This window comes from Pongo pygmaeus, chromosome 1, assembly GCF_028885625.2.
Source record: "Pongo pygmaeus isolate AG05252 chromosome 1, NHGRI_mPonPyg2-v2.0_pri, whole genome shotgun sequence".
NCBI classification, from domain to species: Eukaryota; Metazoa; Chordata; class Mammalia; order Primates; family Hominidae; genus Pongo; species Pongo pygmaeus.
The window spans coordinates 100417496-100445293 of NC_072373.2; the positions used below are offsets into that span (position 1 = coordinate 100417496).

At 40.3% G+C, this 27798-nt stretch overlaps 1 protein-coding gene across 2 annotated transcripts in view; it reads left to right on the forward strand.

The window, feature by feature from the left end:
- OTUD7B (OTU deubiquitinase 7B) overlaps positions 1-27798 on the forward strand; it is a 129873-nt gene that overhangs the window by 23183 nt on the left and 78892 nt on the right. The window lies entirely within an intron of this gene.

Below are 27798 nucleotides of genomic sequence, written 5' to 3' on the forward strand. Positions count from 1 at the left end.
ACCTGGGAGGCGGAGCTTGCAGTGAACAGAAATCATGCCACTGCACTCCAGCCTGGGCGACAGAGCAAGACTCCGTCTCAAAAAAACAACAACAAAAAAAACAAAACAAGTATATAGATATAGTGATATATAATTTTTCTGTTTTAAAACTGAGTTTCTTTTTTTTTCCCTGCCAATTTAAAGGCACACAATCAGAGAGCTATTTTCACAGGTAACTAATGCATCTTGTTTCTGCTTCATATTTTAAACTCTTATTTTTTACCCTTATGAAGCTGGAAGGAGTAGATGTGTTTATTTTATAGACAGACTATAATGTTGGGTTGTTGTAAGTGATTTTCTTTGCTACATATCCTTGAACTTTATTTTTATTTATTATTATTATTATTATTATTATTATTGAGACAGAATCTTGCTCTGTTGCCCAGGCTAGAGTGCAGTGGTGTGATCTCGGCTCACTGCAACCTCTGCCTCCTGGGTTCAAGCGATTCTCCTACCTCAGCCTCCCAAGTAGCTGGGACTACAGGTGTGCATCACCACCCCAGGCTCATGCCTGTAATGTAACAGGTGGCTCATGCCTGTAATCCCAACACTTTGAGAGGTTGAGGCGGGTGGGTCACTTGAAGTCAGGAGTTCGAGACCAGCCTGGCCAACGTGGTGAAACCCCATCTCTACTAAAAATACAAAAATTAGCCAGGCATTGTGGAGTGCACCTATAATCCCAGCTACTTGGGAGGCTGAGGCAGGAGAACCACTTGAGCCTGGGAGGCGAAGGTTGCAGTGAGCCAAGATCATGCCACCGTACTCCAGCCTGAGCTACAGAGCAAGACTCCATCTCAAAAAATAAAAAAATAAAATAAACCTTTAAAAACTCTTAAATTTGAAAAAAATATAATTGGGTGAGATTTTATTTACTCAGACCAGTTTTTATTTTATTTTATTATTTTTTTGAGATAGGGTCTTGCCCAGGCTGGAGTGTAGTGACCCTATCATGGCTTACTGCAGCTTTGACCTCCTGGGTTCAAGAGGTCCTCCTACCTCAGCCTCCTGAGTAGCTGGGATGACAGGCACGTGCCATCGTGCCTGAATAATTTTTTAAAATTTGTAGGGGAGGAGTCTCTTTATGTTGCCCAGGCTGGTCTTGAACTCCTGGGCTCAAATAATCTTGTAATCCTTTAGCCTCAACCTCTCAAAGTGCTGGGATTACAGGTGTGAACCATAGTGTCCAGCCTCAGGCTTGTTTTTATATACATTGTGTTAAGTCACTAAATGTGTCTGCATCCTTGACTATGAGGAAATTGGCTTCTAGTATCACCTGAAAAATGTTATAATAATTATAACCCATAATGAACTCATATTCCTAAAATTAGAGAATCTTAAGAATCCTGAGTTGGAAGGGAATGTAGTGATCAACTAGTTTGAAGTAAAAGTCCCTCTTCAACATCTCTGGCATAAAGTCATTCATCATCTGCTTGACTATGTCCAAATAGGGGTGAACTCACGAATTCACAATAAGTCTATTCCATTTTTGAAGAGCTCAAATTGTTGGAAATTTTTTCCTTACAGTAAAGCCACAATCTATCTCCTTCTAATTTCTACCCTTTGAACTTACCCTCCAAAAACTGTATGGAATAAATCTAAAGTATTTTTCACATAAGTGGCATCTCTCATGTTCTGCCAACCAATTCTTTTTGTATGTTTGTTTTTAGTACTAAATATCCTAAGTTCCTTTAAAATTCTTTATATGACACGGGTCCTAACACCTTTTTCCCTAGTTGACCTGCTCTGTACTTAACTGAAGCTTATCAGGGTATCACTTAGAGAAATAGTTGTCAAACTTCAGTGTGCTAGAATAAACTCATCTTGGGGGTGCTTGTTAAAAATGGAGATTCCTGAGCCCTCCCCCCAGAGATTCTGACTTAATAGATCTGAGATGGGGCTCAGTATATATACTTATAATAGTACCACTGGCGATGCTGGTGCAATGGTCTCCGGACTTTGCTTTGAGAATCATTGTTTGAAATGTATCTCTGAATACATTTCTGAATGTATTTTATGTGAAGAATTTAGTTTAAAAACAAATAATGTTATCTATTTTAATATGAGATTTGAAATCGGAATCTAGAAATTCTAGATATTCTTACTAATTCCTTTGCACCATTGGACAATTTTCTGTTTAGGGACATTGGCTATAACTACTATATAGACATAGTGATATACAATTTTTCTGCTTTAAAACTGAGTTTCTTACATTTCTGAATGTATTCAGAGATACATTCTGAATTCCTTACCTTAGGGCCTTAGTGAGTGGGAAAGATCTCTAAATTCCTTACCTTAGGGCCTCAGCTAAGTGGGAAAGACAAATGTGTAAAATGACTCTTACAAGAAGGAGCAGGGTGAAATGAGGGCATGCTGCTCATTAGCCCAGTGGATGGGGCCAGTCTTGGGAGTCTCAGCCCTAAAGTGGAGGACTAGTTCTCTGGATGGAAATGAGTGTAAAGGGAGGAGTGGGAGGAAAAAAATATGTATAGTGCCAACAGGTAACTAAAAAGGTAACTATCTGCTTGTAAGGTAAAAAGAACTCTTGGGGCTGGTTGTGGTGGCTCAAACCTGTAATCCCAGCACTTTGGGAGGCTGAGCAGGGGCGGATCACCTGAGATCAGGAGTTCGAGACCAGCCTGGCCAACATGGTGAAACTCCATCTCTACTAAAAATACAAAAAGTAGCTGGGTGTGGTGGTGGGCGCCTGTAATCTCAGCTACTTGGGAGACTGAGGCATGAGAATTGCTTGAACCTGGGAGATGGAGGTTGCAGTGAGTTGAGTCCGCGCCACTGCATTCCAGCCTGGGTGACAGAGTGAGATGAAGGAAGGGAGGGAGGGAGGAAGGAAGGATGGAAGGAAGGAAGGAAGGAAGGAAGGGAGGGTTCGCACTCCTGCATTCCAGCCTGGGTGACAGAGTGAGACTCTGTCTCAAAAAAAGAAAGAAAGAAAGAAACAACTCTTGGGTTAAAGGGTAAATCAAAATGGCAATTAAAGACAATACTGAAAACATTACAAAGCAAAAACCTATAGTGTACAGAAAGTGGCATTCAAAAGAAAATGTATAGCTTTAGAAATGTACTCAAAGAACATAAAAGATTGAAAATCAATGAACCAAACATTAAACTCAATGAACTAGGCAAAGAACATCACAAACAACTCTTTTAAAAGTTGGGGGATGGAATTAAAAGAGATAAAGCATAAATTAATGAAATAAAGAACAAACAATAAAAAGCACACTCAATTAGTGTACTAAAAATCTGATTATTTGATAACCAATAAAATAGACCAATCTTTGGCAAGTCTGATTAAAAAAAGAAAGATGGAGAAGGAGAGAAAATATAAAAATAGCATCGGGGCCAGGTACAGTGGCTCACTCCTGTTTTCCTAGCACTTTGGGAGGCCGAGCTGGGTGGATCACTTGAGGCCAGGAGTTTGAGACCAGCCTGGCCAACATTGTGAAACCCCATCTCTACTAAAAATACAAAAAATTAGCCGGGTGTGGTGGCAATGCACCTGTAATCCCAGCTACTCTGGAGGCTGAGGCATGAGAATCACTTGAACCTGGGAGGCGGAGGATGCAGTGAGCTGAGATGGCACCACTGCACTCCAGCCTGAGCAGCAGAGTGAGACTCTGTCTCAAAACAAACAAACAAAAACAACAACAACAAAGCATTGGAATGAAAAGGACATATCACAGAAATAGTGAAGATTTTAAAAGCATACTAATGTATTGCATATTACCTTATAGCAATACATTTAAAACTCGGGTGAAATTTATCTAAGTATATACAAACCAAAATTGACTCAAAAAGAGGTGGTGAATCTAAGATAGTAAAAAAAAAAAATTGAAGAAGAAAAAGAGCACAATATACTTAACATGACTGAACTGTACACTTAAAAATTATTAAGATGGTAAATTGTATGTGTTTTTTTAACCACGATTAAACAAATTTTTTTAATTAAAAAAGGAAAAGAGGCCAGGCGCTGTGGCTAACACCTGTAATCCCAGTACTTTGGGAGGCAGAGGAGGGCAGATCTCCTGAGGTCACAAATTTGAGACCAGCCTGGTCAACATGGCGAAACCCTGTCTCTACTAAAAATACAAAAATTAGCTGGGCGTGGTGGCGGGCACCTGTAATCCCAGCTATTTGGGAGGCTGAGGCAGGAGAATGGCTTAAACCCGGGAGGCAGAGGTTGCAGTGAGCAGTGACTGCACCATTGCACTCCAGCCAGGGCGACAGAGTGAGACTCCATCTCAAAAAAAAAAAAAAAAAAAGAAAAGAAAAGATCTCAAGTCTAGGTGATTTTATGGGCAAGTTATAGATAATCTCTAAAGAAGAGATAAATTCATTTGTTACTTTCACATTTCCATAGCATAGAAAATAATGAGACATTTGCAATATATTTCTGTAAGGTAAACCTTAATAAGGGAAGCAAACAAGTATGGCACAGAAAGAAAAACTTGTATCAATCTCATTTATAAATGTAAATATAAAAACATTAAATCAAAAATTAGCAATTTTAATTCAACAACAGGTTAAAAGAAAAGTAGATCGTGGATATCTACTAGAATACAAGCTCCATGAGGGTAGGAATCATTGTGAGTTCCTTTAATACAAGCTAAGTGGCCAGAAAGCTGCCTGGCATATATTAAGTACATAAATATTTGTTGAATTGAATGAACTGAATTAACCAAGTAGGTTTGATCCAACTGTGGTTGACATTAAGGAGTATGTTCAGTATACTGAAAGAAAAATAATAAAAAAGATCATCTTTCTAAGATACTGAAAACCCTTTTGATAAAATTTAACTCCCATTCCTGATAAAAGCTATGGTAAGCTAGGAAAAGGAAATTTCCTTAATTTGATGTAGGCTGTCTCTTTAAAAACTTAAACATCACAGTTTATTATGAAACATTAGAAGCCTTTTCATGAATAACACAAAAAATGCCTGCTATAACTGCTGCTATTCAACAGTGTTCTAGAGGTCTTAGCCAGTGGAAAAGAAACATAGAAATGAGTTAAATACTGGAAAGGAAGCAACAAAAATCATTATATATATAGGCAATAGAGGTAATCTAAGACAACCAATGAAGCACTAATTTGAATTAATGAGAGTGCAATAAAGTGGCTCCATATAAGGAAAACAAAATCAATATCTGCCCTTATGCCACAATAACTAATGAAAAAATGTAGAGGAAAAAAATTACATTTATAAGAATAACAAAAGCCTAAACTGGACAAGAAATGTGTAACACTTATATGAGAAAGAAAGTATAAATATTTTCTGAAAGACACTTTAAAACATTTTGAATAGGCCGGGCGCAGTGGCTCACGCCTGTAATCCCAGCACTTTGGGAGGCCGAGGCAGGTGGATCACGAGGTCAGGAGATTGAGCTCATCCTGGCTAACACGGTGAAACTCTGTCTCTATTAAAAATACAAAAAATTAGCTGGGCATGGTGGCAGGTGCCTGTAGTCCCAGCTACTGGGAGGCTGAGGCAGGAGAATGGCGTGAACCCGGGAGACGGAGCTTGCAGTGAGCCGAGATCATGCCACTGCACTCTAGCCTGGGCGACAGAGCGAGACTCCGTCTCAAAAAAAAAATTATTTTTTTAATAAATGAAGAGATAATATAATTTAGGATAATATTCAATCTTATTATTATGGTAATCTCTCAATTAATCATTAAATTCAATGTAATCTCAATCAAAACCTTGATAGGAATTTGACATATGAAGAGAGAATTGAGGATAGGAACTTGACATATGAAGAGAGAATATAGACAAGAATAGACAATTGTAAAAGTTTTTTCTTTTCTTTTTTTAAAGAGCAATGGATAGCATACAGGGCTGGAAGAACTTGCTCTGTTAGATATTAGAAAGACAAGAGTAATTAAGATAGTTTAGTAATGGCAAAAGAAAGCTAAATAGATTGGAATAGAGTAGAATGTATCAAAATAGATCCACATATATGGAAATTTACTTAATAATAAAGATTACATTTCAAATCAGTGGGGAAGAAATGGACAGTATAAGAGGTGTTCAGACCATTAGTTATTTATTTGGACACTAAATAAAGGTAGATTCCCTCCCTGAAATCCTACACAGAAAGAATTATAGATGAGTTAATTATTAAAATGTACAAATAAAAATTATAAAAGTACTACAGAAAATAATAATAATTTTTATTCTTGAAACTGAGATTAGCTTTTCTAAGCAAAACATAAAACTCAAAAATCATGAAGTGCCATAATTTTAGACTTTAAAATTTAAGAATGCATAATAAAAATTAAGAATAACAGTTTAGGCTGGGCGAGGTGGCTCATGCCTGTAATCCCAGCACTTTGGGAGGCTGAGGTGGGTGAATCATTTGAGCTCAGGAGTTCAAGACCAGCCTGGGCAGCATGGCGAAATCCCGTCTCTACTAAAAATACAAAAATTAGCCAGGTGTGGTGGTGTGTGCCTGTGGTTCCAGCTACTCAGGAGGCTGAGGTGGGAGAATTACTTGAACCCGGGAGGTGGAGATTGCAGTGAGTTGAGATCATGCCACAGCACTCCAGCCTGGGCAACACAGTGAGACCCTACCTCAAAAAAGTAAAAAAAAATAAAAATAAACAATTTAAAGAATGAAAATAAAATGTAAAACTTGGATACTAAATAGAGGAAAGAAAGAATAAAGAAAACATAGTCAATCCAATAGAAAGCAGGAAGTGAAGAGAAAAGGGTATGGAAAAGAAATCTAAAAAGCAAAAAAATAAAGTGGGGGAAAATAACTCATTTAAATGTGTCAGTAATCACAATAATTAGGATAAATGGATTACAGCACCAGTTTAGCTGGGCCCAGTGGTTCACGCCTGTAATCCTAGCACTTTGGGAGGCTGAGGCAGGTGGACTGCTTGAGCATAGGAGTTTGAGACCAGCCTGGGCAACACAGCAAGACCCTGTCACTACAACAAAAATACAAAAATTAGGGTGTGAAGGCATGCCTGTAGTCCCAGCTACTTGGGAGGCTGAGGTGCCCTGAGCCTGGGGAGGTGGAGGCTGCAGTGAGCTATGATTGCACCACTGCACTCCAGCCTGGGCAACAGAATGGGATTCCATCTGAAAAAAACAAAGCCACCAGTTTATAAATATATTTGTTTGTTAGATTTAAAAAGAGATATAAAATAAATATTTTATTTAAAAGATAGCAGAATGATTGAAACCTCGTCTCTACTAAAAATACAAAAATTAGCTGGGCATGATGGCATGCATCTGTAATCCCAGCTATGTGGGAGGCTGAGGCATGAGAATCGCTTGAACCCGGGAGGTGGAGGTTGCAGTGAGCTGAGATCGTGGCACAGCACTCCATCCTGGAAGACAGAGTAAGAATCGATCTAGAAAATAAAAAAAGAAAAGTAGATACAAACTTCATTTGTAGTGAGAGAACAATACTGTCCAGATTATATCAGAGTCTTGCTTGAATTTTTCATAATTGGCAATTTTTAATAAAAAAGGAAAATATATGAAGAGGCTTGAAATGTATATGATAAGGTATCATCTGCTAAAATAGATACTTAATAGCCAACTTTCAAAATGTCGTGTATGTTTTCTCCCATTCTCTTTGTTCTTGGAGCTATATGCCTTTACTGCCATTTTAGTGGGGTTTATACAAGGCAAATGCTTGTATTTGATTCACTATCTATAAATAGTCCTTTTCTTCAGATTAAGGAATGGGCAATAAGATAAAAAGCTTTTACTTAAAAAAAAAAAAAAGGGTATTTTGTGCTGCTTCTTGAACATTTTGTGATCTCTCCTATCAAGGACAGCCAGCATGCTTTGTTAGGAATTGATCTTCAGCATCACTTCCATTAGATAGAATGCTGAGTTGACCGGACTGTATCTGATCTAATTTTTGCTAGCTCTTATTTTCTCGTATATGCTTGAAAATTGCCCTAAATAAAGGACATGCCATATTTAAAAATAAACAATTGTAGTTTTTGTCTATAGGATGAATAGGAGCAGTAAAAGAGCAGTTTACCGTTATTTTAAAAGGGCGAGACAGCTGAGTGTTTATACATTGCTTCCATTTAGATCTTACTAGATGAATAATTCAATTCTAAGAATGAGTTAATGACATACATGAGCTCACATTATTCAATTTTGTGTGTGTGTGTATGTGTTGTTGTTGTTGTTATTAAGCTGTTGTGGGACAAAGATTTTTTTTATTAAGTAAGAAAACCTAATGATTTTAATCAATATGGAAATGATCTTAAAGTGTATCTTAATTTTCTTAATTTCATGATGTTTATTTCTAGATCCACTCGTTTGTGGATCATTCTATTAAAACAAATTTTTCATATTCACTGTAGCTTTATTTATGATCATAAAAATTTCAGCAACGGGAAAATGATTGATCACATAATAATGATAGCTTCACTCCTTGGAATGCTGAACTTCAAAAAAGTTACAATGGGCCAAGTATGGTGGCTCAGCCTGTAATCCCAGCACTTTGGGAAGCTGAGGTGGGTGATCACTTGAGGCCAGGAGCTTGAGACCAGCCTGGCCAACATGACGAAACCCCATCTCTACCAAAAATACAAAAATTAGTTGAGTGTGGTGGCATGTGCCTGTAATCCCAGCTACTTGAGAGGCTGAGGCAGGAGGATCACTTGAGCAGGGAGGTGGACGTTGCAGTCAGCCGAGCTCCCGCCACTGCACTCCAGCCTGGGCAACAAAGCAAGGCTCTGTCTCAACAAAAACAAAAAAAAACAAACAAAAACAAAAACAAAAACAAGTTACAATGAGCTGGGCACAGTGGCTTTTGCCAGTAATCCCAGCACTTTGGGATGCCCAGGCGGGAGGATTGCTTCAGCCCAGGAGTTCAAGACCAGCCTGGGCAACATGGTAATACCCCATCTCTACAAAAAAATACAAAAATTAACCAGGTGCGGTGGCACATGCCTGTGGTCCCAGTTACTTGGAAGGCTGAGGCGGGAAGATTGCTTGAGCCCGGGAAGGGGAGGTTCAGTGAGCCGAGTTTGCACCATTGCACTCCAGCCTGGATGGCGAGACAGAATGTCTCAAAAAAAAAAAAAAAAAAAAAAAAAGTTACAATGGTGAAGACCACATAGTAACATGGTAAAGTCTCACCAAAGAGCAACGTATGCGTAAGTAGCAGGCAAAGATATTTTATGGGAGAGGCGGTTGTGATGTCATTAAAAGATACTGACTTTGAACACAAAGCAACCAGGGTCCCAATCTTAGCTTTACCCCCTCACCAGTTCTGTGGCTTGACTCTCTGGGCATCGGTGTCCTTATCTGTCCCATGAGGATATTGTTAGCTACTCTGCAGGTTTGATGTGACAATAAGGATTATCCCCCTACCTAGCACTGTTCTTGGCACGCAATGCTAACATTAACTGAGTACCTACTATTATTGCAACTGTAAAAATGACGTAAGCCTAAGGAAGACAATAGAAACATATACATATGGTAACCCTTGCATTAGGGTTGTGGTTGGCATATTATTTTTCTCTTTTCTAGAGACTGGAACCCAGGCAGCTGATGGTTCTGTGTTAGAGGACATTAGATGCTCTAAACAGCGCTGTATTTTGTCAATGAGGGCATCCATGCCACCCATACCTGAACCCTGTGTTCCCCTCTCTGTCTCTGAGGCTTAGGCCTCCTGGACTCAGGCTGCCTTTTTCTCCCCTGCTGTTATGCCCACTCATTTCTTGGGCTCAATTTCTCCCAAGCCTAGCTCTGGATTGGATTACTGTATTACCAATATATCACTAATTAGAAAATATTTAAGTATTGGGAAGCTGTCAAGTGTTGGTCTTATGAAAAAAGCTGTTAAAATCAGTTATGCAGTGTACTGTATTAGTACTCTAAATCATACTGACTTTTTTTTTTTGAGACTGAGTTTCGCTCTTGTTGCCCAAGCTATAGTGCAATGGTGTGATCTCAGCTTGCTACGACCTCTGCCTCCTGGGTTCAAGCGATTCTCCTGCCTCATCCTCCTGAATAGGTGGGATTACAGGTGCGCACCACCATGCCTGGCTAATTTTTTGTATTTTTAGTAGAAACGGAGTTTCACCATGTTAGCCAGGGTGGTCTCGAACTCCTGACTCCAGGTGATCTTCCTGCCTCAGCCTCTCAAAGTGCTGGGATTACAGGTGTGAGCCACCGTGCCTGGCTCATAATGACATTTTTAAAAGCCCATAAGTAAACATAAAATAATAAAACTGCAATGTTCAAAATATGCTATTTTGAACAAGTCAAAGCCTATGCATATGTTTATATTTTTGGACAAATCTAATGGCATAACAATACCAAAAAATACTAAAAACACAGGCATTTTAATTCTAGCATCAGAAAACAGATTTCTAGATTATTCTGACAGAGTTCTATTCTGCTAAATGCCAGAGGGTTGAGCTGCTTCAAATGTTTGCAGAAATGATTTCTTTTTTTAAAGTAGCTCTGTCAGCTTGGAGCAGAAACAGAGAAAGAACAAGCTTGCTGAATGAGGATGGGTTGGAGTTGGCCAGAACTCCTGTCATAATTCTGTCACTGGCATTCTTGCTGCAGCTAGCAGAAACTATGTGTGTGTGATATAGGGCTGTCATCTATATCTAACTTAAAGTGCTTATGTGAGTAATTTTTGAGTTCTAACTGCAGGTATGGTGCTGGTTATGACCCTAATAGGCAGCAATGGACATGTTTATTATTATTATATTGGAGCAGACTTTGCCTTAGTTCCTTAATCTAGAATTGATCCCAATACCTTTAATTATATCCCACAGACTTATTAGGGCCAAACTATGTATATGAAAGTCTTTTGAGAAATTAAAAGTACTAAATGAAACAGATTTATTAGTAATAACATGCTTAGAGACATTCTAATGTCATGGTTTTGGAGTTAAACTAGATTGGGCTTGAATCCTGGCTTTGCCACTTGTCATGTAACTTTAAACAAATCTCCTTAACCTGTGTGATCCTCAGTGTTGTCCATTATAATTCTTAAAATAATATTATTAGGCTGGGTGCGGTGGCTCACGCCTGTAATCCCAGCACTTTGGGAGGCTGAGGTGGGCGGATCACAAGGTCAAGAGATTGAGTCCATCCTGGCCAACACGGTGAAACCTGGTCTCTACTAAAAGTACAAAAATTAGCTGGGCGTGGTGGCGCACACCTGTAGTCCCAGCTACTTGGGAGGCTAAGGCAGGAGAATCGCTTAAACCTGAGAGGTGGAGGTTGCAGTGAGCTGAGATCACGCCACTATACTCCAGTCTGGTGACAGAGCGAGATTCTAAAAAAAAAAAATTAATATGTATAGTCCATACTAATATTGATAATATGTCATAATATTAGTATGTATTATTGTGAGGATGAATGAAAGCAAAATGCTTGCTACAGTGCTTAAACATAGTAAAATGAGCAGTAGATGATAACTACTGCTACTATTAACACTACATGGTAGAGATTATCAGAGACTAAAAATATCCTATATTTTAACTCCTCTTTTTTACCACTGGCAAGTTCTTTGTGACATAAAGACACTGGATAATATTGAAGTCTTGATGTTAAGGATAATATTGATGGATATAGTTAGGATTCTTGCCTTCCTCCAACCATTTCACTTAGTTGTCTGGGCAGCAGGGAAAAGAATGAGTTTGGGAGGCTGGAGGGAAGAATATTTTGTCCTCAAAAGGCCATATTTAAAAGATGTATATTATTTTATTATTAGATTTTTTGGGGGCAAACGTTTTAAAAGTGATAATACAGGTATCAATAACTTCAGAAAAATGGGCTGGTAGAAATGTACAGCAGTACAATTTTTTTATAAGGTAATTGAGCAATACATATTAAAGGTCTTAAACGCATTCAAACTTTGACCCAGCATTTTTGTTTTTAGGAAAAGAGATGTAGAAAATATGTATAACAAAGATTTATAGATGTTCTTCCCAGCATTATTTATAATAGTGAGTCAAAAAAAGTTAAATGTCTAACAATGGAAACTGAGTAATTACAGTATGTCCTAGTCATGTAATAAGATAATATGGAGTTACTAAAAATTATGTTGGGGGTTAAAAAACTCAAATGCCTTCAGTTGTTTAGCAAGTAAAGTATATGTGTGAAGACACTAGGGATTGGTGAGGACAGTGGTGAACTGGAGAGTTTATACTCCACGTGGAGGCATTAATTTACATTATAAAAGAATACTGTTTTGGCCAAGACATGATTAAATTCTATCCACAGGTTTACCAGTTTGAAACATCTACTCTTGAAGAATTTTAAAATGTGGGAAGATACTCATGGTATACTTTCTTCTTCTTCTTCTTCTTCTTCTTCCTGCTCCTCCTCCTCCTTCTTCTTCTTCTTATTCCTCTTCCTCCTCTTCTTCCTCTTCTTCTTCTTCCTCTTTTTTCTCTTCTTTTCTTCTTTTAACAGGATTTTGCTCTGTCGCCCAGGCTAGAGTACAGTGGCAAGATCATGTCTCACTGCAGCCTTAAACTCCTGGTCTCAATCAATCCTCCCACCTCAATTTACCAAGTAGCTGGGACTACAGGCGTGCACCACCATACCTGGCTATTTTTTTTTTTTTTTTTTTGTAGACAGGTTCTTGCTATGTTGCCTAAGCTAGTCTCGGAACTCCTGGGCTCAAGCAGTCCTCCCACTTTAGCCTCCAAAAGTGCTGGGACTACAGGTGTAAGCCACCATGCCTGGCCTCATGGTGTGCTTTTTTTTTTCTTTTATTTTTTTGATACAGAATTTCGCTCTTGTTGCCCAGGCTGGAGTGCAATGGCATGATTTTGGCTCACTGCAACCTCCGCCTCCCGGGTTCAAGAGATTCTCCTGCCTCAGCCTCTCGAGTAGCTGGGATTACAGGTGTGCGCCACAACGCCCAGCTAATTTTTTGTATTTTTAGTAGAGACAGGGTTTCACCATGTTGGCCAGGCTGGTCTCAAACTCCTGACCTCAAGTGATCCACCCGCCTCAGCCTCCCAAAGTGCTGGGATTACAGGCGTGAGCCACCACGCCTGGCCTTATGGTGTGCCTTTAAGTGACAAAAGCAAATAAGAAAATATAGGTAAAGAATGATTCCAATACTTTTTAAAGTATGTGTGTTTATAGTTATATCTCTTCTCTGTTGGTCTGTCTTATCTATCTGGAAGGATATTTGCCAAAACAATAATAGCAAATACTTAACATAGACCTTATTATGTGCCAGAGAGTGTTTTAAGCACTTCACATATGTTAGCTCATTTAATTCTCATAGCAATAATAGGTACTATCACTATCTCTGCTTTTCAGGTGATAAAGCTGAGACATAGACAGGTTAAGTCACTTGCCCAAGGTCAAAGAGCTGGAAGGTGGTAGAGCTGGGATTCAAGCTTAGGCAGCAGAGTCTGGGCTCTTAACTACTATGCTATATTAAAACCAAAATGTTATGAGTTGTCTGATTTTTGTGTGTGTGTGCTTTTTATTTTCTATATTTTGGTGCTTAACATTTTTTCTATAATAAAAAATGTATTTTATAATTAGAAAAAGCACAGCATTTTATTAAAAATGCACATTTATTGCCTAGGCATGTGCTTCTTTTGGCTTCTCCAATTACTGTTCTCTATTAATGAAAATTAGTTTGTCTGACTTGCTGGCTGAAATCTTAGACCCTGAGGAAATAAAAAATAGGACAGGTAAATTTTATGGCAGTAGAAGGGAAAGTAACAGGCTCTGTGGGACAGCAGAAGAGCACTGAGCCAGAAACAGCAAGATGAGGTTAATGAGGAGTATAATGCAGGTAGTTGTCACCAGCGAAAAGTTTTGTTTAGGCCTAACCTTGTGCCTCGTCTAAAATATGGTGGCATCATGCTCTTTCATGTTACTTAAATTTTTCTTTAATTTATTTAACAAATATTCGTTAGATTTCTTCTTGCTGGGCATAATCAAGAATACAATGAAAAATCAGATAAGGGGATAAAAATAAAAATAAAAAATAGAGGCCAGGCACTATGGCTTACGCCTGTAATCCCAGCACTTTGAGAGGCCAAGGCAGGTGAATCACCTGAGGTCAGGAGTTCGAGGACCCAGCCCAGCCAACATGGTGAAACCCCGTCTCTACTAAAAATACAAAATTAGCCAGTGTGGTGGCGGGCCTGGGTGACAAGAGCAAAACTCTGTCTCAAAAAACAAAAACCAAAAAAACCGTGCAGTAACTGCACAGACAAAAATTCAAAGCTATATTCAATGAAAAAACAGAACACATAGGTAAACAATAGTAATCATGAAAGGGTGACAAGTACAGCTGCTACAGACATTTGCTAGAACAGTTTCAGTGAACTGGTGGAAATGGAAGCCCAATTCAAGTGGTTTGAAGAGCAAATGGGAGTTGAGGAAGTAGAGAGGAGAGATTTGGTGTACTTTTCAAGAAGCTCATTTGTGAGGAAGCTCAGCAGTTTAAAGGAGACACAGGTTCCAATGAATGTTTTATGAAGCTGGCTTTTGTTTTATTTGTTTTAAAATGAGGGTGCTGTGGGCTGCAGGGAGGAATCCAGGAGAGAAAGAGAAATGGAAAATATAGACGATAAATGAAACATTAATGGCACAAATTCCCTGAGGAAGCAGAAGGGGATAGAACTATGAACAATAACAGGGAATGTTAACCTTGAATAGAAGGGGCATTTCTTCTATGCGAGAGGGAAGGGCTTTTGTTCAGAAACTTGTGTGAGATAAGGATAGATTCAGCTGTAAACAGGCTTATAAATGTAGGGCCTGGAGGGTAAGGAAATTCCTTCCCATCCATACCAAGGCCTTAATTTTCTAAGTGAACTGGGAGATTAAGTCATCTTTTGAGAAGGAGCAAGGTGATGGTCATAAAGGAAGATGGTGGTGAAAGTTTAGAATAGTGACTGAAGGAATGAAAGAAGCGTTTTCTAACTTAAATTTGATATTTAAAATTTTGTATTGTTATCAATCCACAGGTATAATTTTCCCCAGCTGTACTTAGAATGTAGTAGCAGAGAAATCAGTTTGACTGATTCAACATTAGGAGTTCATGAATTATGTATGTAAGGGCAAGAGAGAACCAGTATGTAAGGGCAAGAGAGAACAGTTTGACTATGGGACCTGGGCTCCCCTAGATAGACTCAGAGAAAATGAAGACATCTAGAACTTGAGCTGGCTGTGGTGCTAAAAGAGGGGTGTGGAGAGTATGAGGGGTAAACAGATGGAGGGATAGGAGATTTGTATAGGTTGTGGATTACTGGACTTGTAAGATTTCAGAGACGACAGCATCTTTGGAGAACCCATTGCAACTTCCCTGCTATATGACCTAGGGTGAGTTACTGAAATATTTTGGATCCTCTGTTTCTTATATGAAAAATGGGAAGCCAAGAGAATGCAACCACCAAATTGCTTCTCCTGGAGACTGTGGACCCCGAGAGAATGAACAATCTCTACTGGAGACAGTGGCAAATAAATGCTTTCCTAGAGCTTTCTTTGGGCTAAATTGTTGAAACTTCTCTTGGACCCTCCAGTAAGTTCATTCTTGAGCTATTGCTAGTACAAATCTAAAGCATCCTTAAGCAACAGGGTCATAAATGCAGTTACTTACTATAGTTACTTATGTGCCAAACATAAGTCTTCTAAGTATCAAGAATGGCCTCGCTTGAATCACAATTCAAATATAGATAGAATTGTTGGTGTTCCATAGCCTGCTGATATCAGAACCCTGGACAATGGGTTTAATCGAGCAACGGTTTGTGGGTGGATGGGTCCTTCTGTCAACATACCACAGTAGGGGTTGTTGTTTTATCACTGAAACTTTCCTATTAAACTTATAACAATTTTGACAAAAATTATTCATCTAATTAACTGTATAGACAAATATATTCTCTCATGTATCTTTTGAGATTTGGAAACAAAACTGAATTTCCTAACTCACCATCAATTCACCTATTTTTCTAGTATATTTATTGAATATAGCCAATACTAGAGATTATTAATATATAATTGTAATTCATAAAAACAGTACAGTTCACCAAATGTCCATCAGCATATGAATTGATAAACAAAATATGCTATATATACACAATGGAATATTATTCAGCCTTAAAAAGGAAGGAAATTCTGACATATGCTACAATATGGATGAACCTTGAGGACATTATGCTAGGTAAAATAAGCCAGTCACAAAAAAAGACAAATACTATATGTATGATTTCACTTATTCAAAGTACCTAGAGCAACCGGGTGTGGTGGCTCACGCCTGTAATCCCAGCTACTTGGGAGGCTGAGGCAGAAGAATTGCTTGAACCTGGGAGGCAGAGGTTGCAGTGAGCTGAGACTGTGCCATTGCACTCCAGCCTGGGCAACAAGAGCGAAACCCCATCTCAAAAAGCACAAAGTACATAAAGCAACAAAAAATATAGAGACAGAAAGTAGAATGGTGGTTGCCAAGGGTTAGGGGGAACAGGGAGAATGGAGACTTATTGTTTAATGAATATAGTGTTTCAGTTTTGCAAAGTGAAAAGAATTCTGGAGTTGGATGGTGGTCATGATTGCACAACAATATTGATGTGCTTAATACCATTGAACTGTACATGGTACTTAAAAATGGCTAAGATACTGTAGTACATTTGTATTATGTATATTTTACCACAATAAAAAAAATGGAAAAAAACCCCACAGTGAAGTGTTTTTCTTTCACATTGCCTTTTCTCTTAATTTGGCTTTGCCCAGGTTCTCTTGAGAATCCCGAGCCTTTTATTAGGCCAAATGATCTTGATTGTATTGAATCCAATGATCACTTTAGCTTGAGCTGGGCTCTACAGAACTTGTTAATGCTTGCTTGGCTCTATGTGTTTGGTTTCATGGTATCTGTTGTATTAAGGATACTATTGACAACTGCATCCTAGAGCCTTGTCAAACCTGTTTTATTTAAATAAATAACTCCTTTGAGAAAAATAGTTATGTACAGATGATCTAGTGAAAACATAAGTATTATAGAATACCACCTACTATCTAAAAAGTTAATTTTCCTATTTAAGGGAATTCAGCCTAAAATTATGGTTTTGTGATTCAGATAGTGATATGTTATTTTGGATACTTCAGAAAGCTTTTTTAATTGTATTTTTTTCCTTGTATTAAAAATGTCTGAGAAATTCATATGGTCTTGACTAATTAATCATCTCAATATTTTGAACTCACCAAATTAGTCGGATTTTTTTTACTATTATACTTAAAATCTCTCAGGATAAAATAGAATAGAATTTAATTATTCATAGAGAAATAATAAAGAAAAGAAATATTTCCAATTTGGAATTTTAAGAAAATACACTTTTTTGTAGCAGTTATCCTTTTAGCACTAAAGGATACTAGCAGATTATTACAAGAAACCTTCGGCAGATGAAGTTAGAAATGTCAAGTTGATCACTTCTGCTTTTGTGCCATTGATTACCTTATTTATTTATTGTTTGAGATGGAGTCTCACTCTGTTGCCCAGGTTGGAGTGCAGCGGCCTGATCTCAGCTCAGTGTAGCCTCTGCCTCCCAGGTTCAACCGATTCTCCTGCCTCAGCCTCTCAAGTAGCTGGGACTACAGGTGTGCACTACCATGCCCAGATAATTTTTCGTAGTTTTAGTAGAGACGGGGTTTCACCACGTTGGCTAGGCTGGTCTCGAACTCCTAACCTCAGGTGATCCACCCACCTCATCCTCCCAAAGTGCTGGGATTACAGGCGTGAGCCACTGTGCCCGGCTTGACCTTTTATATTTCTGCATGGTATTATAATTATTTATTACCTCTGTGTTCCCTATAGAAGATGAGGACCTTGAAGTTAGAGATAGTGCTATAATCTTACATCGCTAGAGCCTAGTTAACAGGTGCTAGGTCCGGTAGGTGATTGTTCAGAATCACCTGATACAATACAGCCCAATACAACACAATAGAACACAACACAATACAATACAATGTAATACCTTTGATTTATGTTATCTGAAGGCTGAAAGTTGGAGACTAGCAGGAACACATCACATGACTAATGGCTTCCACTGATTATGAATATAGTATAGCTTTAACTTTTTAGAAATTTAATTTCTAAGTATTTCTACAATTTATATAAATTCTAAACATAAACATACTTTTGATTGCAAATTACAGAATCCTAGATGGAATGAGCTTAAGCAATAATCGGAGACATATTGGTTTATATGGCCAATCTGCAGAAGGGGAAAGGGTAGATTTATTTTAATGGATGACTGGCACCAAGAGTTTGGATATTATCCAGAAATTTCTCATTTCTCTCTTCACTTTTCTCTTTCTGTATTGGCTTTAGCCTTTCAAGTTGCTGTCACCATATCTCAACTATAGCCTTAAGTAGCCCTAAGCTTATATATTTATGGCCTTGTAACCCGAGAAAAATTCAGTTAGAAAATCCCAGTGTGTCTGGAATTGGTGGGTTCTTGGTCTTACTGACTTCAAGAATGAAGCCGCGGACTTTCACGGTGAGTGTTACAGCTCTCAAGTTGGCGCGTCTGGAGTTTGTTCCTTCTGATGTTCGGATGTGTTAGGAGTTTCTTCTTTCGGGTGGGTTCGTGGTCTTGCTGGCTCAGGAGTGAAGCTGCAGACCTTCGCGGTGAGTGTTACGCTCTTAAGGCAGCGCATCTGGAGTTGTTCGTTCTTAGCGGGCTCGTGGTCTCGCTGGCTTCAGGAGTGAAGCTGCAAACCTTCACGGTGAGTGTTACAGCTCATAAAAGCAGTGTGGATTTAAAGAGTGAGCAGTAGCAAGATTTATTGCAAAGGGCAAAAGAACAAAGCTCCCACACTGTGGAAGGGGACCTGAGCAGGTTGCCACTGCTGGCTCCAGCAGCCTGCTTTTATTCTCTTATCTGGCCCTGCCTACGTCCTGCTGATTGGTAGAGCTGAGTGGTCTGTTTTGACAGGGCGCTGATTGGTGCGTTTGCAATCCTTGAGCTAGATACAAAGGTTCTCTACGTCCTTATCAGATTAGTTAGATACAGAGTATTGACACAAAGGTTCTCCAAGGCCCCACTAGAGCAGCTAGATACAGAGTGTCGATTGGTGCACTCACAAACTTTGAGCTAGACACAGGGTGCTGATTGGTGTGTTTATAAACCTTGAGCTAGATACTGAGTGCCGATAGGTGTATTTACAATCTTTGAGCTAGACATAAAGGTTCTTCACGGCCCCACCAGAGCAGCTAGATACAGAGTGTCGATTGGTGCACTCACAAACCTTGAGCTAGACATAGGGTGCTGATTGGTTTGTTTACAAACCTTGGGCTAGCCATAAAGATTCTCCACTTTCTTACCAGACTCAGGAGCCTAGCTGGCTTCACCGAGTGGATCTTGCACCGAGGCTGCCGGTGGAGCTGCCTGCCAGTCCTGCGCCATGCGCTCGCACTCCTCAGCCCTTGGGTGGTCGGTGGGACTGGGCGCCGTGGAGCAGGGGGTGGCGCTAGTCAGGGAGGCTCGGGCTGCATAGGAACCTACGGAGGCGGGAGAAGGCTCAGGCATGGCAGGCTGCAGTCCCGAGGCCTGCCCTGCAGGAAGGCAGCTAAGGCCCAGCGAGAAATCGAGCACAGCGCCGGTGGGCTGGCACTGCTGGGGGACCCAGTACACCCTCCGCAGTCGCTGGCCTAGGTGCTAAGTCCTTCATTGCCCGGGGCCAGCAGGGCCGGCTGGCTGCTTTGAGTGCGGGGCCCGCCAAGCCCACGGCCCCCCGGAACTCCAGCTGGCCCGCAAGCGCCGCACGCAGCCCGGGTTCCTGCTGGGGCCTCTCCCTCCACATCTCCCTGCAAACTGAGGGAGTGGGCTCCAGCCTTGGCCAGCCCAGAAAGGGGCTCCCACAGTGCAGCGGTAGGCTGAAAGGCTCCTCAAGTGCCGCCAAAGTGGGAGCCTAGGCAGAGGTGGCACCGAGAGCGAGCGAGGGCTGTGACGACTGCCAGCACGCTGTCACCTCTCACCAGGAAAGGGCTCTCATAGGTCACATTTGGACTATGTGTTACCTTTGCACAAATCACTGAGGATAAGGCAGATGGGGGTATTGTGCTTGAAACAAGCTGGGTTGGGAACTTATCTCTACCATCAGGGAAGTGGGATACTGTCATAGGCAAGTCCCTTCAAAATCACATGGTTGTAGTAGGAGAGAACCATTCTCTCCAAAGAAGAAAAGTACTGTTATGACGAGACAAAATAATAAATAAATATTCATTGCATGGTCTATGATATATGTTGCTAGTTTTCTTCTAATTTCCATCTGGCCTTCTTTCTTAGTAAAAGAATTTTTAATTTTAACGTAGCAAATGGCCACCCAGAATAAATAATGCTCATATCAGCCTCCTTTGCAGCTGAGTGTGATCATGTTCTGATCCAAGTTCTGGCCAATGGATGTAAGCAAAATGTTGTATGTACCTTCCAGGAAGTGTTCTTAAACTGAAGGGTCATGCACTTTCTCAGTCCTTCCTGCTCCCTTTGGAAAACACTGGAAGGCCTATTTCTCCATAAAATTCTAGGAATCTCCAAGGAATGCTTGTATTTTCTAAAATTCATATTGGTAGTCACTTGTCCTGTTTGCCAAGTGCCCTCACTCAAGGCCATTCATGCTCCAGAGCTCTGCAGATCCTTCTTGCAACCTGACAAACAGACTCTCACAGCTCTGTCTCCTCTGCTCTTTTGTCTCAAGTATGAACACAGCACCTGACCACATCTCTTTTTTCAGTTGTGTAATTCATGTGGGGCTTATTTCCCTGCCACAATAATTGCTCTAGGGCTAGAAAACTGACCCAAACAAAATATTTCACTCTCCCCTATATTAGACATAATGTATTTGTCTGAGGATGATCACCTGACCCAATATGGTCTAATCAGAGCCTTTCCATCAGATTTTTGAATTCACACAGAGAAAGGTAGTTTTAGGTCCTCTCTGGTGGTGAGCACTGTAAGATGTGAGGCTCTGAAGTTGATATTCCCCTCTTGTGTGGAAGAAGTAGTCAGTCTGTAGTGGGAGAGAATAATGCTCACATGCAGAAAGAAATTGTAATAGAGGCTACAGAGAATTCTGGAAACATTTTAGCCCTGGGTTTCAGTCTTTCCTGAGGTCTATTTTGTGTGTGTGTGTGTTTTATTTGCTTGTTTTTGAAACGGAGTTTCGCTCTTGTGGCCCAGGCTGGAGTGCAGTGGCACGATCTCGGCTCACTGCAACCTCTGCCTCCTGGGTTCAAGCAATTCTCCTGCTTCAGCCTCCCAAGTAGCTGGGATTACAGGCATGTGCCACCACGCCCAGTTGTATTTTTAGTAGAGACAGGGTTTCTCCATGTTGGTCAGGCTGGTCTCGAACTCCTGACCTCAGGTGATCCACCTGTCTCAGTCTCCCAAAGTGCTGGGATTACAGGCATGAGGCACCATGCCCAGCCCCTGAGACCTATCTTATATTTTATCTTCTCTAACTCTGTTCAGATAAGGTTGTGGTGGGTTTTTTTGTTTGTTTTGTTTTGTTTTGTTTTTGTTTTTGAGACAGAGTCTCACTCTGTCACCCAGGCTGGAGTGCAGTGGTGTGATCTCAGGTCACTGCAACCTCCACCTCCTGGGTTCAAGTGATTTTCCTCTCTCAGCCTCCCGAGTAGCTGGGACTACAGATGTGTGCCACCACACCCGGCTAATTTTTGTATTTTTAGTAGAGATGGGGTTTCACCATATTGGCCAGGCTGGTCTCAATGATCCGACCTCAAGAGATCCGCCCGCCTTGGCCTCCCAAAGTGCTGGGATTATAGGCGTGAGCCACCACACCCGGCTAATTGTGGTGTTTTCTAAAACTTCACTGAAGACTTTTAAAGAAAGCGTTGTTGAGAGGATTGAGTGAGAACCCATCAATTCTTTAGCTTTCCATGTGCTACACATACACCACACTCTAAAACGGCAGCTGCTATTAGTTCTATTTATTGAGGCATTTGTTCTCCAATATCTGTATTTATATATTTATAATTCTTTTGTATATCTTAGGCTAAACTCCTAAAATATTAATTTCTCCAGTTTTTGAGAAGGACACTAAAAATAGCATGCAGATCAGTATCTTTAACCCTATTTAACATTCTTCATCAAGCCATCTGTTTCTAGGCTTTATCACCTTGTACTCAAATCCCTGATCCTCTTTATTGTTCTCTTCCTATTTAAGCTAATGTCCCCTCATAAGCCTGTGAGATCCTTCATTCCCGAGTGCAGAGGCAATAATCAGGAACAAGCTCCTGCCAGAAAAACTGTTACCTTGACATTATTATTTGCCCTGGTCTCATTCTTAACAAAAAATGAAAATGGCTTTATTTGAAAGGACTTAAGAGTTGGTGATCTAAAACAAATCACAGGCTCTTAGAAAAGCTAAGCAGGAACTAGATTTAACTTGTGGAATGGAATATTTATTCCACTTTGTGCAGATAAAGTGCTCAGAAATTGTTTTTGTTGATACACTAAATAGTGGCACTCTATTGAGAAATAATTGTCTCTCATGTCCTTAGCACTGGCCACTATCTGATGTGTCAAAATGAGGAAGGTAATAGTACTGCTGCCAATTAAAGTGCTCGTTCAATTGTGTCATCACTCATTAACACGTGTAGGAGGAAGCTGGAAAACCTTTAAAGCTTTTTAAATTGACAAATAATAATTATATATTTATAAGGGTAAAATGTGATGTTTTTATATATGTATACATGTAGAAAGATTAAATCAAGCTAACTAACATATACATCACCTAGCCTACCTTTTTTGTGTGGCAAGAACATTTGAAATCTACTCTTTTAGCGATTTTGAAATATATAAAACCTTATTATTAACCAAGGTCGCCATGCTGCGCAACAGATCTCTAAAACTTACTCTTTTTTTGTAACTGAAACTTTGTATCCTTCGACCAACATCTCTGCTTTCTCTATTCCTGCACCACAGCCTCTGGTAACCACCATTCTACTCTCTGTGTCTATGAATTCAACTTTTTTAGATTCCACATATAAGTGAGATTATACAGTATCTGTCTTTCTGTACCTGACTCACTTCATTTAGCCTATGTCCTTCAGGTTCATCCATGTTGTAAATAAGATTTCCTTCTTCTTCAAGGCTCTCTGGTATTCCACTGTGTATATATACCACATTTTCTGTGTCTGTTTATATGCTGATGGACATTTAGGTTGCTTCCATATCTTGGCTATTGTGAATAATGCTGCAATAAACATGGGAGTGCATATATCTCTTTGATGCACTGATTTCGATTTCTTTGGATATGTACTCAGAAGTTGAATTGCTGGATTTTATGGTAATTCTATATTTATTTTTTGAGGAAACTCCACACTGTTTTTCAAAATGGTTGTACAAATTTACATTCCCACAAACAGTGGGCTGGGTTCCCTTTTCTCCATATTCTTGGAAACACTTACCTTTCATGTTTTTGATAAAAGCCATTCTGGGTAGTCTAGTGACTAACATTCACCTTTGTGCATCTGAAGTCAGTACTTCTTAATTCTGCTTTCAGAACATATACTAGGTGAGAGGGATTTCTCTGTTTTTTCTAGTACTCAGTTCCCCACTGCCAGTGATCATTTAATTGTGATAAATCTCTTGCCACAATGGTGGCAAACACTATGACCTTACTGGATGCTAATGCTGTTTGTTGCTGTGGTTGCTGTGGCTGCTGCTGAGTGAAGAGACTCCTTGGGCTCTTTAGTAAATAGGGCACTTTGAGATGTTTCTTTTTTCTCTTGGGTTCTTAAAAATACATACCATTGGATATAAGATAAATCTGGTGGGATTTATTTAACTAAAGAGTTAAATAAAAGTGAGGATAAATGGAGAGTGACTCTTAACTGATCGGCCCAAGTAGACTTCCACCTGTTGTAGCGGCTTGCAGAAGCCTGTTTTAGAGACATAGTGATAAGATGTCATTAGATGGCTTGTGGTGTCTCCTGATGCCCACAAGTCTCCTGTCTGCATTTCCAATGAGCTCCCAGGTGAGGCACTACCACTAGGCTGGGAAACACACCCTGAAGCCATGAAGTGTGTGCTCTGCACATGTGATCACATGTGGTTGCGGCTCTTTTCAACAATCCCAGTTACCAAGGGCTGGAGTTGCTCTCTCAGCCAGATCAGCTGCCTCAGACCTTGAGCATGAGATTTTTTTTTTTTTTTTTTTTTTGAGACAGAGTTTCGCTCTGTCGCCCAGGCTGGAGTGCAATGGCATGATCTTGGCTCACCACAACCTCTGCCTCCCAGTTGCAAGCGATTCTCCTGCCTCAGCCTCCTGAGTAACTGGGATTACAGGCATGCGCCACCACGCCTGGCTAATCTTTGTATTTTTAGTAGAGACGGGGTTTCACCATGTTGGCCAGGCTGGTCTCGAACTCCCGACCTCAGGTGATCCACCTGCCTCGGCCTTCCAAAGTGCTGGGATTACTGGCGTGGGCCACCGTGCCTGGCCCAGCATGAGATTTTACAGTATTTGACACAGCTAAAGACTGTGGAACTAGTCTTGACTTGACCCATTACTTCCATTAGAAGTTCCAGGCTCAGGCTGGGAAGCAGGAAGAATGATTAAGGAGAGAGAGAAAGAGAGAGTTTAGATTATTCTTCATTTTGGGATAAGAAGCTGTATTCTAAATGACTGGATTAGATGTTGTTTTAGTGTCAAGAGAAAGTCTGGAGTAACCACTGCATCTGTAATGTTAATGAATTTTAAATGTTAACATTCACACCTTTTTTCTCCCTTCTGCCTCTCTTTAGGAAAGCTGCTAAATTTGCTGGTGATATGCACATTTTAATGAATCTTATATATGCTTCATAAATCTTGTTGACTAATTAGTAAACCCATTTTATCGTGCAAAAAGTATTCACTGAGCACTAGAACTTGGATTCCACTGGGCTGGTGCTGTCGTGTCTTCTCTCATTAAATCCAACGTGGACTTAGTTCAGGTTCACTCATCCCATAACAGAGAGATCTGGGGCTCCACCTGTTTCCCTCTGTAGCACTGGTTCCTTTCACCTCATATCTGCTTTAACTACTGGACTTGGGTTTACTGAGTTCCTGATCTCTGACTTCATCCTATTTTTGGCTCTGAATTTGACCCTTGAACTTGGTAAGATGACAAGATCTCGTTTTTCCAGATTAATATTAACCTTTGCCACACCTCCCAAATATAGTTTTACATTCACCCTCTGGCTCTGTTCCCTCCCAGCTGCTGTGTGTGAAAACCTGACTCCAATCCTCCCAGCCTCTAGGACCCTGCCCAGACCTGGCCTGCCTTTTTCCTCACCGCCACTGGAAAAAAACAGACATCAAAAGCCTTAACAAAATACTGTCTGATATAGCAAAATGGAGCATGTTTCCTACTAGAAGTATATGACCCGAAGGGGGAAAATCTGACTCATTTTAAAAACAATTGTTAGGGGTGTGTGTGTTTTGAGAGAAAGAAATATAAAAGGGCCAATGTATTTGCTATTAAAAAAACCCTCAAAATAACAGAAAAATTTTAAAACTATGTACTCAAAAAATGAATTGCTTTTGTTTTATTAGAAGTCTAGCCAACAGAAGTAGGGGGATGGAGACTGAACCAACCAGAGGAGAAAAGGTGGAAGGCGCTGCCCCAGCAGAGACCAGAACAGGGCCAGATAAAGTTAGGGGCAAAGATCCACACCCTGTTTGGAAACTAAGCAATCAACAAGTGTCAGTCATTATTTAGGTGCACCAAACATTTTGGGGGGAAATGTGATTTTAGACACAGATAATTACATGATAGGGGCCTATTTGGCTTTCAGAGAAAATTTTCAAGATAAATCAGTAGCTTTAAATAAAAATCTAAGTTTGTAATCAAAGTTTTTCAGAAATAGCAGAGAAACATATTTTCCTTTAAGTAGTTCTCTGTTAATAGTCTCTAGTCTCAAGCAGTTTTAATTTTAAATAGGCCTACCTCTAACTCTGTGGGGCCTGGGGCAAGGGTACAAATAGAGGCCCATACAGCATATGCCTAGATATTTAATTTTTTTTTTTTTTTTTTTTTTTTTTTGAGATGGAGTCTTGCTCTGTCACCCAGGCTGGAGTGCAGTGGCACGATCTTGGCTCACTGCAACCTCCACCTCCCTAGTTCAAGCGATTCTCCTGCTTCAGTCTCCTGAATAGCTGGGACTACAGGTGCACGCCACGATGTCTGGCTAATTCTTTGTATTTTTAGTAGAGACAGGGTTTCACCATGTTATTCAGGCTGGTCTCGAACTCCTGACCTCAAATGATCCACCCGCCTCAGCCTCCCAAAGTGCTGGGATTACAGGCATGAGCCACTGCACCTGGCCTGCCATTCCCTTCTTCCAATTCTATTAGGAGGCAGTGTGAAGAATTCTTTCCCTGATATGAATTACATCACCTACCTTAAAAGTAGGCAGCTACAGTTGGGGTTGATTGTGTTGTTTTGTTTTTGAGACAGGGTTTCACTCCATCACCCAGGCTGGAATGTAGTGATGCGATCTCAGTTCACTGCAGCCTCAAACTCCCTGGCTCAAGTGATCCTCTCTCATCAGCCTCCTGAGTAGCCAGGACTGCAGGCACATACCTGGCTAATTTTAAAAATTTTATAGAGACAGTGTCTCACTACATGGCCCAGGCTGGTCTTGAACTCTTAGGCTCAAGTGATCTTCCTGCCTCAGCTTCCCAAAGTATTGGAATTACAGGCGTGAGCCACTGCACCTGGCCTGGTTGCGTTCTAAATAACAAGTTTTTCTTTCTCAGTTACACAGTGATCCCAGAGCAATCTATGAGCTCTCTGAAATCGTTTAGTCCCCTAGGGATGGATTGTGCCAACCATGTGCATACTGATAACAAAGATAATAATATTTACTATTATTTTTATTATTGGCAGTAGATAAATTTCCCTTTAAGGACAACTGGGCCAGGGCGCCAGTGGCTCACACCTGTAATCCCAACACTTGCGAGGTAGGTGGATCACTGAGGTCAGGAGTTCGAGGCCAACCTAGCCAAAATGGTGAAACCCCATTTCTACTAAAAATACAAAAATTAGCCAGGCATGGTGCCCATGCCTGTAATTCCAGCTACTCAGGAGGCTGAGGCAGGAGGATCTCTTGAACCTGGGAGGAGGAGGTTGCAGTGAGCTGAGATTGTGCCACTGACCTCCAGCCTGGGCAACAGAGCAAGACCCTGTCTCCAAACAAACAAACAAACAAACAAAACAAAGACAATTGGGGGCTTTTGAGCTGGGAAATGATGTGACCAGATCTTAGTTTCAGGCAGGGTGTGAAGAGTAGATGGAGAAGAGACACAGGAAAGGCAAGAGAGAGTTGTGGAGTTACTTTACAATAGTTTAGGTCAGAGGTAATGAGCTAGGGGATTGTAGCAATGAGAATTGAGAAAGGAATAGATATAATGATTCAATGTAGAGGTATTGACAATGGATTCAGACCTTAAAACAAAAATGCTAACCTAGATTCTGAGCAGGGACACTAGTAACAACTGTGTCCACAGTGTAACCTAATTATTGTAGATGTGTGTATGTCTAGCATTGGGATATTCCATAGGAATAGGCTAGAGCAACATCAACTCACTAGACTGTGCTTTAATTTTAGGAGTAGCCACCATACTGTCTTGCTGAGTGTTAGAAGCTGTTTGCTGCAAAAAGGCCTGCAGATATCATTCATATAGAGAAAGAGGGGAGGAGGAAACTAAAGACCAAAAGGAAAGTCTTGTAGGAAGCAGGAAACCAAGAACAGAATATG